At 37.7% G+C, this 15435-nt stretch overlaps 1 protein-coding gene across 12 annotated transcripts in view; it reads left to right on the top strand.

Annotated features, from left to right (window-relative positions):
* B3GALT1 (beta-1,3-galactosyltransferase 1) overlaps nt 1–15435 on the top strand; it is a 201261-nt gene that overhangs the window by 24871 nt on the left and 160955 nt on the right. Inside the window, exon 1 of one of the 12 annotated variants that reach the window (XM_068948696.1) lies at nt 15056–15077. The exons of the other annotated variants lie outside the window; for them this stretch is intronic. The gene's annotated coding sequence lies outside the window, so the exon portion shown is untranslated. Of the gene's footprint in view, nt 1–15055; nt 15078–15435 lie in introns of those variants that run through there. 12 annotated transcript variants of the gene reach the window in all.

Raw genomic sequence — 15435 nt, 5'->3', positions numbered from 1 at the left:
TCTACCATTAGCAGCCTTTGTTACACATCTGACAGAAAGGATAGTTCCAAAACAGTGGTGCTGCACAGGATTCCTTGGCCTTGCTGCCAATCCTTCATCAACTGAAGTGGAAAACTTTGGGGGCAGTTGGACCTTTGACCCTTTGAAAAAGGCCTTCTCCCTTTGCTAGAGAGGTGTTGTGCATCAAGGAAAAGCAGTTTCAGATGACGAGTAATAAGAGTTAATGGATGTGAAAAGTAGTTATTTGCAGACCATGCCCAACAAGAAAAAGGTTAAGGAAGGTGAGATTTGGATGGGTACTAAGGTAGAAGAAGGAAGAAATCGTTACAGTAAAACAGTAAAATCGTTACAGTAAAAACTTGTTTTCATTTTCTGAAGCTCCCGTTCCCAAGTAAAACATCACGAGACTAATTACTCTGTCTTAAGGGGGTTTCTCCTTCATAAAGGTGTATTGTATTTCTTCTTAGCCAGTCGGTACCCAGCTGTGGTTTAGTTTGGAATATCAACCTACAAAGAACTTCTAAAATCTCTAAAATCCAAGTTAATACTCATTAATTTTTACCTCCTTCCCTTTAAATATTTAAACTCCTCCAGGGGGTGGCAGGGAGGGAAGATGAGCAGGTCCAGTCATGGGGCAAAGGCATCTGTGTGCATGCAGAATCTGAAGTGCGCATTAGCAGCCAGACAGTGCAAATGCTTTTGTTTTGTTTTGGTTTTTTTTCCACATCCTTCCAGCACCTGCTCTTGTTCTTAAATATTGTCTTAATAGGCTCAGTTTAGTTATCCAAATGTATCCAACAAGGGAAGACCAATTCTGCTGTTTTATAGTAGAGAAATGTAATTGGTCTCTGGACAATCTAAACTTTTGCAGACTTCTAAAAATATTTGGCGGGCTCTCTTTTAAACTGCTCAGTTCAAACTAAGTCTTCTAATGAAAAGCTCTTGCTTTTCATTCAGGAAACCTAACAAGAATTGTTGTATCAAGGCTGAAAATGCTTTAACAGATTCATATAAATTTTCTCAGTGTTGGAAGTTGTGTAAAGTTCAATCATCTGGAATTCTTGGTGTCACTTCTCCTCTGTTTCTGTCTAGTAACGTCTGTAGTCTAGTGTTACAGTTTTGATCTCAAAATTATTGAAGCAGTCATGCTGCTTTCTGTCAGTTTTAAAGATGTTAATCACTTGATGCATTTCCCTTTTTTCTGATGTTTTCCAGTGGCCTCTAAAGCTCTCTACCTCAAAGAGATTCCTATAGCTTACTGCTGGTGCGAACTGGAGCGCATAGCCCTCCACAGAATCAATGGAGTCTGATCATTTTATTGTACAAACACGCGTAAAAGAAATTCTGGGGCCTTCATTAATGATTGGCACTACATGATTAATTGTCCGTTTGCTCAGTATTCTGTGTAGAGAGTGAATTATATTACTTTCTAATCCCATCTTCCTTTTCAGAGAAGCCTGTGCAGATCTCTGAGGAAATCTCTATTCAGACTCTATATTTCTTCAACTCTCTGATAAGATGATGAACCACGCTTTTAAGATGAATCTCAAAAGTAATCCAAGTATTACAAAAATGGAATAATATCCATATGGGATTCTAACAAATTGGTATGTTGGAGAACTTGTGTTCACTAACATGTTTTTACTTGAAAAAAATATATCTGATACAGGAAAGAAAGTGTATTTCATGATTATGCAAAGAAAAAAACATGCTTTTATATATATATATATAAAATGCTCAAATGTTTCTGGATGGGAATAATACTAATATTCCTAATACTTCAGGTCCAGGGGAAAATTTCAATAGGAAAATATTAGCACCTGTATTTCAAAGGCAAATCATATGGATAAATTCATGTGATCAAAAATGAGATATAAAATGTCTCCCAAAAGAAAACGAAATTCAAAGAATTCGTCATCAGATAAGACCCAGAAATAACCTCAGAACTATCTGTTAGAAACAAGCCCATTCACTACATTTCACAATCTAAAATAACGTTCATGTATTTTCTGACTCCTACATTTTCTTAGCTTACAGCTGACACCAAGAAGGACATTACATTCTGATATAGTTGGTACTTTTGTTCAGTAACTAGAAATAGGTACTTTTGTTCAGTAACTAGAAATATACTGAACCTCATATTTCATAATTTCTAAGTGTATGGAGGGTTTGCTATTTGCAGATTTGTTTTGTGCCTTCTCCCTTTGTTTAGGCTATAGATGAAAAATAGTTTTCAGTAAGGGGAATATAGAGATATAAGGAAGAAAGTGAAAGTCAAAAGAACTACCTTTTCACACTTTTTGCTTGTCTGACAATCGGATTTACTTTGTATACTGTGTGAGGGTTATATGGGCAATGGGAATAAAGTATAGCGTTTCTGTGGTCCTTTTGAGAAAACCAGTTCTGATGTGTTGGGAGTCAGTCACTGGACCTTTTTTACTTTTTCTCTACACAAGTTAACCTTGCTTGCAGGCATGCAGCAAGCCTCTCTGCAGTCTATGACGGAATGACTGTGCCTGCTTTACATAGGACAGGAGTTATTTCTGCTGCTCAAACACACCTACAAATTACCATTATTTGCTTTCATTTCAAAGCCATTCTTGTCATTGAAAAATCTTTTAATCATGGTAGCTAAATGTTAAAGGCAGCTGTTGGGAACAAGTAGTGTTCTAGCACCTCTGCAAGTAAGACCATGTAAGAAGGTGGTGCATTTGGGTAAACGTAGTCTTTGTCTCTCTATAGCGAGCTTCTGAGACATAAAGATTCTCCAATTCTTTAGCATTCTAAACACGTTTTTCCTACACAGGAAAAAAGGAAAAGCTATTGAGGAAAACGTGTAACTTTCTGTTTTGAAAGGCTAATGAAAAGTGAAAGTGTATTTTGGTTTCCTTGTCACCTGGAAGGTAAAATAAATACTGTAATAATTTTTGAAAATATTCATACTTCACCAAACAGTAACAGTATATAAAGCATAGGGATGAAGAAAGCTGTATTGCACATGCTCTCCTCTGCCATTACAATTGCTTTATGCTATTGTAACTCCTGCCTCAATGGAATTATTTACATGACACAATAAGAAGAGAAATCAGGACCCTTCTACTATTAAAAGCCTACAGCCTTTACTAACAAGATTTACCCTCCCCCACCCCACCCCACCCCACCCCGACCTGAGAGGGAGTCAATCTGTGATAAGCCTCATGGTTCTTGCATTTCCTAAAAACCAGTGTGGCTAGAAGGCTGAGCTTACTGAGCTTGACAGCATGCACGACGGAAGATGCTGTAACAGCAGCCTTCCTAATGTGTGTGGAGCAGGGGGAACAGGTGACAGCTTTTACATCACCTTCCTCATCTTCTGTCCCCAAGGCCTGCTGAGGTTCAGAGACTGAAGTGCAGAACCCAGCGCTCGGCTACATCCTTGCAAGTGAGGTTTGACAGTCCTTTCCAAAGCCAACACAAGCAGTGAAAAAGTGGGAATTTGTAGTAACCGTGACAGAGGTGGTATTGACAGTCTGACATGGCAAATCGCTGTTTACAGTGGAATGACTTGCATTTTGCAGATAAAGTCAGACAGAGCATGATTCTTCTCCAAGCCGTCATCTGCTGCAAACGATGTTGTCGCTTGTTCACCCCTAGGCAATGGGCCTTGTCATCCACACCTGCTTTTATACTATTTTACCCTGATGCAAGCCTGATGTTTCTATCCTTTAAGCTTATATGCTAACTATACTCCTATGTATTTTGGGCAGTGAAGGTAAGGGGAAGAAATGTGAACTTCTACTGTGTACAAAAAAAAAAAAAAATTTAAATATCTAAACAAAGCAGCCAGCCTATGCCAGTTCCTCAGTTTGTGTACTGTAAATCATTCTAATAAGTAAATCCTTTCTTTTTGCCTGTAAAGTGTTCATAGCCGTTTTGCCAAGGAAAGTTCTGGACTAAAACTGAAAGACTTGTATAAATATATCACCTTCCAATATTTATTTTTAGTTTTGTCTTTTTGCTATTCCTGAATCATCCTGTCTGAGGCCTGCATATACTCATGCAAGGATGCCCTAAAGGTCACCGAACCTCGGGGAAAAGTCAGGCTGTTTAGTGAGTGAGGACAAAGACGGCTGCTTTTATCTGCTCCCCGTGGGTAGGCCATTTCAAAGGAAGCATGGAAGAGGCTCATGGATTTCTTGGCATAAAATTCAAACAGAGGTGTGACGTTCTCACGCTCCCTTGCGGCCTTGAAGTGGGTAGCTAAGGAAGCATCGGGCTGCTGGAATCCTCCCCAGGATCCCTGCAGGTGATCCGCTCACTTCTGCAGCTGAATGTCAGAACCTCCTCCGCTGCCTAACAACCCCACTCTGTATATTGATTACAGTGGCACTTTTTTTTAACTCCACTGTTGCCAAACCTATCCCCTGATATTCATGAGAAAGAAACATTTTACAGCTTTTAATGCCAATTTAACTCTAAATAGAGTGAAGCATGTCAGGTTTGAATTCAGTTCCTTGCCCTTTTCTCCCTAAAGGCATCAGTGAGCATGCAGAAAGTACAGGGTGCAAGCTCTTACTGTGCATTTAATTTACCAGAAGAATCCTCTTCTTATTAATGATAATCAATGTGAAAGAGTGAGCTAAAATAGACTGATGGCTTCCAGGCGCTCCAACTATAGAAATAAAATAGTAACAAAAGCAGCGTTTTCAGGGACAGGAGTAAGAAAAGAATGTATTTATGCACTCTTTTAAAATGAATGGCTATGCAGTTATTTTTATGGAAACTAACCTAGCCACACACACATAGTATATATTCAGTTTCTTTACTGATCTTGGGACTTTTGAATTTTCCCTCAAAGCATTCCTGCGGTACCTTTGTCAAGCAGAGTTTGAATAAAAAGTCAGAACAGAAAATAAGAGACACTAAGGAAGAAACTAAGCCATATAAAAACAAATTTGCATTTCATATCATCATAAGCTATATAATATAATATTGTACACTGAAACAAAAATAAAGCTCATAATTTTCCGATCTGCTTTCCTGGTACCAGCCCTCATCTGTATCATAGCTGTTATAATGCTGAATTAAAATTAAATAAATTTTTAGCTTAAATTGTCTGTCACACTCTCTACTTAATTTATTTATTGTTAGTGAGTTGACTTCAGTGAGGCTTTGAGGAATTTTGGTGAAAAGGACAACATTTATTCAGGCTCCCAATCTTTTAAAATAGGGCATATATTGCTAGAAATAATAGGACAAATTCTTATAAATATAAATTGACATAGCTGGAAAGGGAACCCTAGGCTCATTCTAAATTGTGTATTATTATCAACTGAATTTTTCGTAACATAAAACACGTGCTAATAAAAGTAAAAAGGGAAAATTAAACTCCTCTATTTTTCAAGTTTTTTTGATTACAATCTTAATTCTTACCAGAGCATTCTCCCTCTATAATTACAAATAAAAAGCAATAAAAATAAGACTGAAATTCAAAGAGGAGCCTGGGAAAGGAGGTTGAAGTCAAATAGTTGGGGTTGGGCATGCACAAAGGAGGGCGACAACATCAGAAAACGAGCGCGTGGGTGTCTGTACAAACGCACTCTTGAAGGGAAGATGGAGGTAAAAGAGGAGAGGAAGGCAAGAGAGCATTTGCAGAGTGATTAAAAACAAGTGACTAGAAAACAGAATTAGGAATAACTCAGCAAGGAGGTTGAGAAGGAAACCTAGAAAGGCGAGACTGCGCAGCTGGCAAAGGGAGGCACTGGGATGCGACTGCGAAGTAGGCTGCTGCTCTGCCGGTGGGAGCAGTGGGGCTGGGATGAGCTGGGATGAGAGGTCAGGAGTGGGACGGCAGGGAAACAAAGCCGGCGTGGGCAGATAGCCTGTGTGTGCTTCTCTAAGGCCTGAAGTGAATGTTTCTGGGTCTTACCGCTCCTCTGCTATCAACAAAAATCTGTGAAATCCATTGGTAAACAAACCCTCTTTGTGCAATAACCCCAATGCCATTTTCTGAGTCTTTAGTGATATCCATAGGTGTTTCCAGTGGGGAGGGAGTTGTCTGTGCTGTCAGGGAGCATCATTACCTTTACAAATGTCACGGCCCCTTCTTGTTCCTGGGTCCTTTTTGAAAAGGACAAAAGTCCGATTTGCAAGCTGAATCAGCTCTGTGACTTACCTAAATGTATGTATTCCTCAAGCTCTCAGGAACCTGACATTAAGCTTTGAACTGTCCTGTTATATCAATGTTGGCAAATTTTTAAATATTTATTTTACAATCCGAATTTCAGCTAAAGCCAACTGGATTCCACAGACGTGTAAGGAATTCCATAAGTTTTCACAATACAAATACTGTATACTTAAGTTATTATTATTAATCCCTATCTATGGTCTTAATATTTATTTGTAATACATTTTTCTAGGTAATAGTTTTGTTAGCTAGAATTAATACAAACACTGACAACAGATCCTCTTTTGTTCTTTTCATGTTCTATTTCTATAGTAACGGTACAGTACTAGCTGCTAAGGATGAAGTGTACAGAACGTTTGCCAGCTAAGTAATTTGAAATGGCCACTCAACCCTGTCAATGGCTTTCTTTGCACCACAACGTTATTTGTATAGGCAATTTATCATTTCATTGGTCAGACTAAATAATTACAGTCCAATAAGAAAGTATAAAATACATAAAGCCCTGAAGTCTTGACAGATCTGCGTAGATGATGGTTCAATCTGTTTTCATTGTTACTACTTTCTAATAATTGTTAATACTTCGGAGAGAAGTCAAAAGGATTCCCATTTATTTTTGGATTTACCCTTCTGAGACAGTATGATGCAGCCTGTTGGCTGCTCATGGGGTAATACTGCCCTACATGTTTTTTAAACCTAAAATTTTGACTTAGAACAAGAAATAAAACAAGAACATACTCTTAAATACATTAAAGGTACCAGGTTTTTGTTTAATGAACTTTAGCTCTTTTTAGCCTTTTAAATCTCTTGCATAATATTAGACCCTCTAATTTAACTTCATCATTGAGAGTTATATATATTAAACAGTAACATGTGCCCTGTAAGACTTGCATGTTATGATGTATATAATTTGGTACAGAAACCCTAGATGGCTGACTAATACCTCTAGCATATCTTTTCGCATGCCTTTCATTTTATCTGACAAATAACCTCTTCAGAAAGAGAGCTATTCAGCGAGTAAAAAGTTACAGCTTTGTTTCTCTTTATGTAGAAAATTGGGTTTTGTTTTGAAAACTCTATTTACTTCTAAGCATTTTCATTCATTAATTTATTATATTCTTCCTTTCAATTAAAAAGGTCCTGTACTGTTTTGATTTTCTATATGTTTTTGAAGAACTTCCACTATTTGCATTGTTTTAAAAGGTCTTTTTATCTTTTTTCCTCTCAAAGTTACTACTCGCATTGAATAATCTTCTTAAAATACAGTTTGACTGCTTCTTATAGGACAGTGTAATGTACTTGATTCTGTAATCAAAATAATCTTTTATAAGTATTATTATAGAACCATATTATATGATAGGATAGCAATACTTTAGCAAAAAGATTTCAATTTTTGTTTTATGATTTGTTATATCAGGTTTTGGTAAGTGAAGAAATGGAAAAATCAGCAGAGTGTGGCAGGAGGCTAGAGCAGGCAAGACAGGTCAAAGGAAAAAGAAATTATCTTATATATTTTAAGAACATATATTCCTTAGCCACCCCTATATCCAGATATTACTCTGTGCAATGCAGTTCTAGTAAGTTATCTGATTGTAGCTTCAACGATAATTTACAAAGGCTGAGGATTTGGCATACAAATTCCACTTTCATGTGTTCTTGTCACCCTTAAAACAGAGTTTCACTCATAAGCTGAACTTAGGCTGATCTAGGACACCGTGCAATGCTAGAGAGAACAGGACCACAAAGCCTACTCTGTGCCTGGGAGCGCAGTGCAGCCTTCTGTGAGTCATCACCAATCTCGGCTGTGTTGTGCAGTGGCTGCTGCATTGCTTCCAAACCTAAGCTGGCTCTATGCCAGCCAGCTTTTGTGCCTTTCGCTTCTTACTCTAGGGTTGGCTCGTGACTGTTATTTGCATCAAGACCGTAGAATATCCATAGGAGTCACTGAGGTGTGTGGAATATAAAATCTCACAACAGTATATTGAAACAGATATAATTCAATATGATTGTAACACTAAGTCCAGAAACGTTCCTCATCTGTGATTCTAAAGAATCCGTACATTCCTGTATGCATCAGGAGAATTTGTAGGGTTAAATTTATATAATCTGAGAATCTGCAACATTTGTAGAATTTCAGATGGCTTTTCATAGGTATTTGTCAAATATAAACATTTTTATGCGCTGAAAATCCTGAGATGTAACTTCTGAGAGCAGTTGTGGAAGTACAACTTACCCCAGAAGTAATATGGTTTTGGAATCAGATTTTGAAACCTTTTTGTTCTGAAGAAGATAACTTACTCTCTTTAAAGAGAACTGTGCGGTTTCTCATGTTTGCATAATTATACCTTCGTTTTGCCAGCTCACCCGGCAGGGGATCATAATGGAAGATGAGAAAATGTTTTAAGGGTGTTGTTTTTTTTTTAATCTAGAAAAATTATTAGCAGTCCTCTGTTGTTTAAAAATATACTTCAACATACAGAAAAACGCTCCTGTAACTTCTTATTATAATTTTTATAAGTCAGGATAACACTTCCTTGATATTCACATACCACTATTAACTTTAAGCGAACACTGAGGTCATGAACGCTGAGGGTAAACTTGGGCATCCTAGTAGCAGTCATTCACAGAACTATCCTTGGTTCAAATTCAACATGCTGTGTTAAGACCATGCCATTCTCTGAGTCTGGAGTTCAGACAGATTTCCAATGGCTTGCTGATCACAATGGGGCACTCTGCAGTGAAGGTTGCAAAATGGCCAGCACGTTGCAAGGCTGCTAAAGAAGTAGAGATGGATGACTGTGCCAGTCTTGTGCTTTTTGTATACTATCATTATTTTAGTGATAAAGCAGAGCAGGAGGGAAATTGCAACCTGTCAATGTCCGCATATAACCAAATTATGCGGACACATTTGAAAATATTAAATAAAAAGTTGGAACACATGATGAAGGAGATTTGAGAAGTTTGTCATCCAAAGATGATGACAAATTCTCTTCTGAAAACAAGCTGACTCTTAAAGCAGCCTACTCCCAAATAAGAACCTTATTTAAAGTCTATTGAAATTAATTAAAAAAGACTCCCTTTGATTGTTCATTTAAGTCTTTATCTGCCTAGTAGCAGATAAACCTTAACCTTGCAGTGCTGGCTTCTGGGATCAGCATGGCCTGGCCAGCAGGAAGAGACCCCACAGAAGAAATAATAATGGGCATTGTGATTCAGAAAGTTTCTCAGGGAAAGCCTTCCTTTGCAATAGCTAATGTTAGCTCACATTCTGTTATGCTCAACAATATCTTCATGCACCAGAAAGAGAATCTCCCTTTTGGGCTTCAGTTCCCAACTTGTAGGTGTGCACTACTTTTGGAGCTGGAAACAATGTGTCTCCATCATTGCAGTACGATTGCTTGGCTAACTACAAAGTAGTATGCGATCAGTAGAGTTTTAAGAAGGGGATGCAAAAAACCCCAGCTCTGGTAACAGCGCTTTCCTGTAACTCTGTTAGGCTTTTCTGATGCACTTTTATCTCATAATTCACAGTTCTTGGGAAATGCTATACACTGCATCAAGCTATTCAAGAGTGATCAGTCACTGATAAGAGTTTTTATCCGTTTTTTGACAAAGGAACAGTATTGTGGAGCCTACCAACACCTTGAACCATAGTGGAAGGCAATCAGGCCAGACTGAGAACTCAAATTTTAATCGTAGGAAACAGCATACAGTGCCTAATAGTTTAAGAAAGCTGTTCAGTGACATAAAGGTAGGTAGACCCAGGGAGAAGAAAAATCTACTGTACGTGGTGCTTATATTATGCTTAAATTATAAGGAAAGCCCTTTATCAAAAGCTTATTTCAATATTATCAAAGAAGAACTTCTTCAAAAAATTGAGGATTTATATTAATTCATTTATCTTTTTAAAAATCAAAATGTTTGTCATGCTGAACTCGCTTGAAGTGAACAAATTTGGTGTAAAAATAGTTATTTAAAGAGAGAGAATATTTTATCTCTGTCAGTAGTAGCACTATGTCAGAAAGCCAATCAATTCTGTCATGGGCCAGGATGGTGGTTAAGAAATGGAAAACATCTCTGCTGGCAGGTTCACTATTCATTTCTGACACCTGGCTGGTACAATATTGAGCACTCAAATTTATGGAAGATGGTAGGCTGAAAATAAAGCATTATGCTTTCATCCACTGAACCTCCTTCTGAATTTCTTTACTGCTGGTTTGTATGATATTTTTATTTGTTAGTAAAGAATTTATTTCAGAAGGTTTTCTTACAAACGCTTGGTTGTACATGGATAGCCATTCATTTTGAATGCTTTTAAAAATGATATGAAATCTACCTAGAAGCAGTTTGCATCTGTTACAAGATGAGGTTGTTTTGTTTTGCCTTTGTGTTTGATGAGGCATTTTTTTGCCTCTTAGAAGATGATTAAGCTTACCATAACTCTGGCTGGGTAATTTGCTCTACAAACGGAAACAGTGTTTTCCCTGCATATTGTTTGCAGCATAGGCTGGCATTTTACTCAAGTTTTTTGACAGTGAAACTCGCAAGACTGCTGCTGGCAAGAAACGCTCTCCCACCTACTGAAACAGTGGAAGTCTGTCTATCTTCTGGAATTGGTGCTTGCCAGATGAAAGGGGTAGTCTCCTTCCACAACTTTACGTTTAACAATTTTCTATATTGCAAACACTTTTAAAATGCTAGAATCAGGTTACAGAAATTATCAAGCAGTCCCTACTGGAAACAGGCTTCCTCGTTTACTGTTTACTTGTTTGTTCATAAACAAACACACACGCTTGCCTTAAGTCCTGGAAGAGCTATTTACTTGCATGTTACATAGCCTGTGTTCAGAATTTTGTTTTAGTAGCTGTAGTGAAAATGAACCTACATGTGTTTGCCTATAGATTGTTTGTCAAATCTACGCTGACAATAAATACTAAAAAGAACAACAAAAAAATCACATTTCTTGCAAACGCAAGAATGCTGTATCATATTGCAAAACTGGTTAACTGTGGTGCTGCACAGAATAGCTTGATACTGAGAACTGGGAAATACTGCATTTGCATTTAACCTTCATTGCCCTTCTGGGTGCCGAAGGGAAGAATATGAATATTCTCAATGTAATTTTAGGTTTAATTTTGGACTTTGTGTGAAGAGAGTGAAGTTCTATTAAAAAGCATATCCTTTATGTTATCTGCCTCAGTTTAAAAAATAAATATGTAATTTTGTTCCAATTTCAGACTTGGCAGCCACCATTGCAGTTGGAAATGCATACTACCTCCTAGGAACTTATTACTCCATAAAATAACTGGACTTTGGAAGTGCTGTGCAAAATATAAAAGTTAAAAGACAACAGCAGTGTAGTATAGAAGGATCTTACTGTTCAGGCAGAGACAGGTTCATTAAATGGAGATTTGGTACAGGACAGTTTTTTAAGGCAGTACACCACACACACCAACTTATGAGAAGAGAGACTTGCATTATGGCATATTCTGAGAAGAGTTAAATTAGAGGGGATCTAGAAAGCTGTAGCTCACTGTGCTGGGGATAAAAGTTAGTTATATGGGGAAAATCTCACTGAATTTCAGGGATGCATTTTTAATACCATTTTTTAGAAATATTTGACTCTGCGGTTTTAAATGAACAGTCAATTTAGCTTGACCAATTCAAAGCCTCCACTTGATTGCATTTTTTTTAAATAAAAATGTCAAATGTCTTTATGTGGCAAAGAAGAGCTATACTCAACATGAAATATTTGTAATAGCTGGACAAAATTAGTAGAAATAAAGGTGTGATGGATAGATGGCCCATATTCAAGATGGTTAAAGATGGTCGTGAAGTGTCTCTCTCTGAAGTGCCTTAGAGCATTTACCCAGTTTATATTTCAGTTTATTCTTTACAAAAGTGGAGGGAGAGGATTACAAGGGAGTAAAAAAAAAAAAAAATCCTAAATTAGTTGTTTTAGTGAGACTAGTAAAATGTAAGTGCATACAATTATCTGTAACTATGCAGAAAAATATCTGCCACTGTAGATGTAACATGAAGTAACTTTAGACAGCTGTTTGGTTCTATACGGGTTGTACTTCAATGATGTGCCATTAGAATAATATATGTGTAATTTTTATTACTGATATTTTTAAGGCTATAAATTAGGTCTCATAATTTATTAAGAAACATACCATATATATTTCTATACAGTGCAGACCTTTTTTGGAAAAAGTGTTTTGAAGAAACTTAGAGCAACTAGTTTTTTTTAATTAATTCTATGCTAATTCTATTCTGTGCTTCCTGTTGTATTTCAAGTAGGGGATGCATAGGGACGCTGGCATTTAGTGTAGTGGTCTGGACCTAAATGTTCAGCAGTGGCTGATGAAGAAGGCAAAGCATCTCTGGTGAGACAATGGCTTGGCAGCCTATTAGGGATTTCTCTAGCTGTTGTAAGCTAACCTGCAACGGGGCAGCTGCCTTTCCTCCTCAGCATCACATAGTGTCTCTGACCTAAAGAGACTGATACAATCTGTCAGTCTGGACTTGACAATACTGATGAAGACTGCCTGAAGACACTTTGAGCCAGTGCAATTTATCCTTCATAAATACTGAATTTGCTTGTGAGAAAACATAAAAAATTGTCTCACCAATGGACCACATAGATTTACAATTATTTTTTCTTCTAGTAGCTTGGCATATTGATCTTTGCTCACTGCACGATGGAGTAGCCCATCGTCAGTAAGCTGCTAAACTGGCATTTCTCTCCTTTTAGAACAAGTTAACGGTGCAATCCTAGCTCATTAACGTGAGTTCTCCCATTGATTTCTGTAGCACCTGAACTTAATATAGTATGAAAAAGTTTTAAAGACTACAATAGCTGCACAATAATTACTTTGTCATACCTAGATGTTTATAAAACCAGAACATGCGTAATTCATATAAACTTCACTGTTTGGATTATTGATGGCATTTTCTGAAGAGGAAGACACGAATAAGCAGATAAAAAGCTGACTAAATTCAAATAAGTGCACAAGATAAGTATGTGCATGTATGTCACAGATGCTAAAGTTATAAGAGATTTAAAGCAAAGTTGGAAAAATAAAAAATCATAGTAAAAACTTCTTATGTCACTGGATCTTTAACATAGCAAGAATGAATGACAGTGGAATGACAAGCCGCTGAATCTAAGTGTAACTGACTTTACACTTAGCCTGTAGTGCCTCTTAGCATCAGCATGTTACCATTACAAATAGTCTACTACTTGGCTTCTCCAGAAGCCACGTTCCTGCAGCGCTCCAGCACTGATTAAGCCTTGCAGGACACAAACTGGCCTGTTCTGCATCGAATGTTTCTCTACCCATGGCTTCCACAGCCCATGCCCTTGCATGCAAAGCAACGCAAGTTAATTATTTCTTATTTACCGAAATTCTTAGGAAGTGACTTCAGAGATACTGTCGTAAGTATTTAGTTCCTCTGAAATAACGGAGTAGCTTATGTTAGAACTTGCAAAAAGCAGTAAGAAAATGTGCCCCTCTGCATAAATAGAAAGGTGAACTGTACCATGAAACAGCAGCGGAGACTAACCACAGGACGACCTTCCTTATCTGAGTAGCTGGAATCTCGTAGCAAAGATGGCTTAGCTTGTTTGTGCCAATCCGTTCGTCTCAAGGGACAAGCAGAACAGGCCTAGGGTGTAAGGCGTTACACTCTCCTCCAGTTGTTTTCAGTGAGGCCTGAGAAGGAAACCAGGGTAAAAACTAAACAAATAGGCAGCATCAAAAGTTTGCTTAAAAAGTGTACTTTAATTCTATTTTTCTAGCTTTATCATTTGTTGATGACACAAGGCCCACAGAAAATGTTGCCTGTCTTTTTGTACATTAGGATATTTTTAATTTCTATATTATTAAACATTGTGGTAAGAAAAGGAGAATTTGTCTTCAGTTGACCTTGCCTTTTGACCCTTTCAGTTTCAGCCAAACTTAAAAGTAGAAGGAAAGAAGGAGAAGCGTGAGTGAAAGGTAACCACAGCTCTCAAATTTCAGGGAAAGAAGCATTTTGGTAAAGGTAAAAGATTGCAATTGGAGTTGCCCTGGATGAAAAGCTGTAGTATGAATTTAACTATACTGTCAGGGAGTCCACACAGGAAAGAGATAATACAAATGCAAATCCACAAAACAGTAGGATTTATGGGCTCTGCAGTTCATAGAACTGCTTGGTTTTAGCTCCTGGCGCTTTATTTGCCTGTGGAGATAGCCTGTTGTCAGTTTACCCCTGTCTCTTAGGCACGTCGTCTGCTTCCAGCCACTGCCGTGGTGGGGACCTGATCTACCTGCAGTGAGTCAGCAGGTGCTCGCTCGGTCTTGGAGAAAGGGGAAGAAAAATTGTTTCGTTAATGACATCCATAGTGGATGTAGACTTGGTACAGTACAGTCCAGATTAAGCTAAACTGTCATTGATTTCTTCCGAAAATAAAACTGCTAAACATGCGGATTTTGTTTTATGTTTCTACGCACAGCAAAATCAGTCATTTGCCTTGACTCTGTTGGTATTTTGGCTTCTATGTAGCTACTCAGAAATTCAGAACTGCCCTTGCAAAGCAGTTCTACCTCTTCGTGGCTTTAGTAGTTTTTGTTCTTAGTCTTTGCCAACATCAGTATTTCGGATATTTTCTTCTAACCTTTTTACTAGGTCACCATCTGTTATAGCAGCTGCATAATTTTGTGAGGTAGGTAGGATACCGGTTTTGTATTTAGGAGCATGCACCTGTGACAGTCCGATGTCCCCTGCTGAGCAAAGACCTTAACTGAGCACAGAGTCAGGGAGAAAAGGACCAGCTACTGAACCACCACTGTTATTTCCTGCAACGTGGGGCATTTTGTTGTTCTTGAAACCACTGGCTTCAGTTGTAGGAAGGACATTACAAATAATGGTAAGCAATAATGTTACAAAATATTTATAAATGTCTAGTTTATATATCAACAAGTAAATTTAGTTATGGCTGTATGTGCTAGCAGTGTGTATGGAGTATGAGTTACCCTTACACAGAAGTTGATCTATATATGCATGTATATATAGAGAGATTTCCTGAACTGCTTACCAATTAACTAACACAAGTATTAGTTAATTGGTAAGCAGTTCAGGAAATCAGCTTGACTTTAGACTACCTAACAGTATTTTAATAGTAGAGAAAATTGATGATTTACATTAAGCTATGCCAATTAAGAGGCCTTCACTGCATACTGAAGTATTTAAGTGACTCTGCTGTAAGTGGTAGTTGTAACTGTGTG

This window comes from Struthio camelus, chromosome 6 (genome assembly GCF_040807025.1).
Source record: "Struthio camelus isolate bStrCam1 chromosome 6, bStrCam1.hap1, whole genome shotgun sequence".
Lineage (NCBI taxonomy): Eukaryota > Metazoa > Chordata > Aves > Struthioniformes > Struthionidae > Struthio > Struthio camelus.
This window is presented reverse-complemented; position numbering and strand designations above follow the sequence as displayed.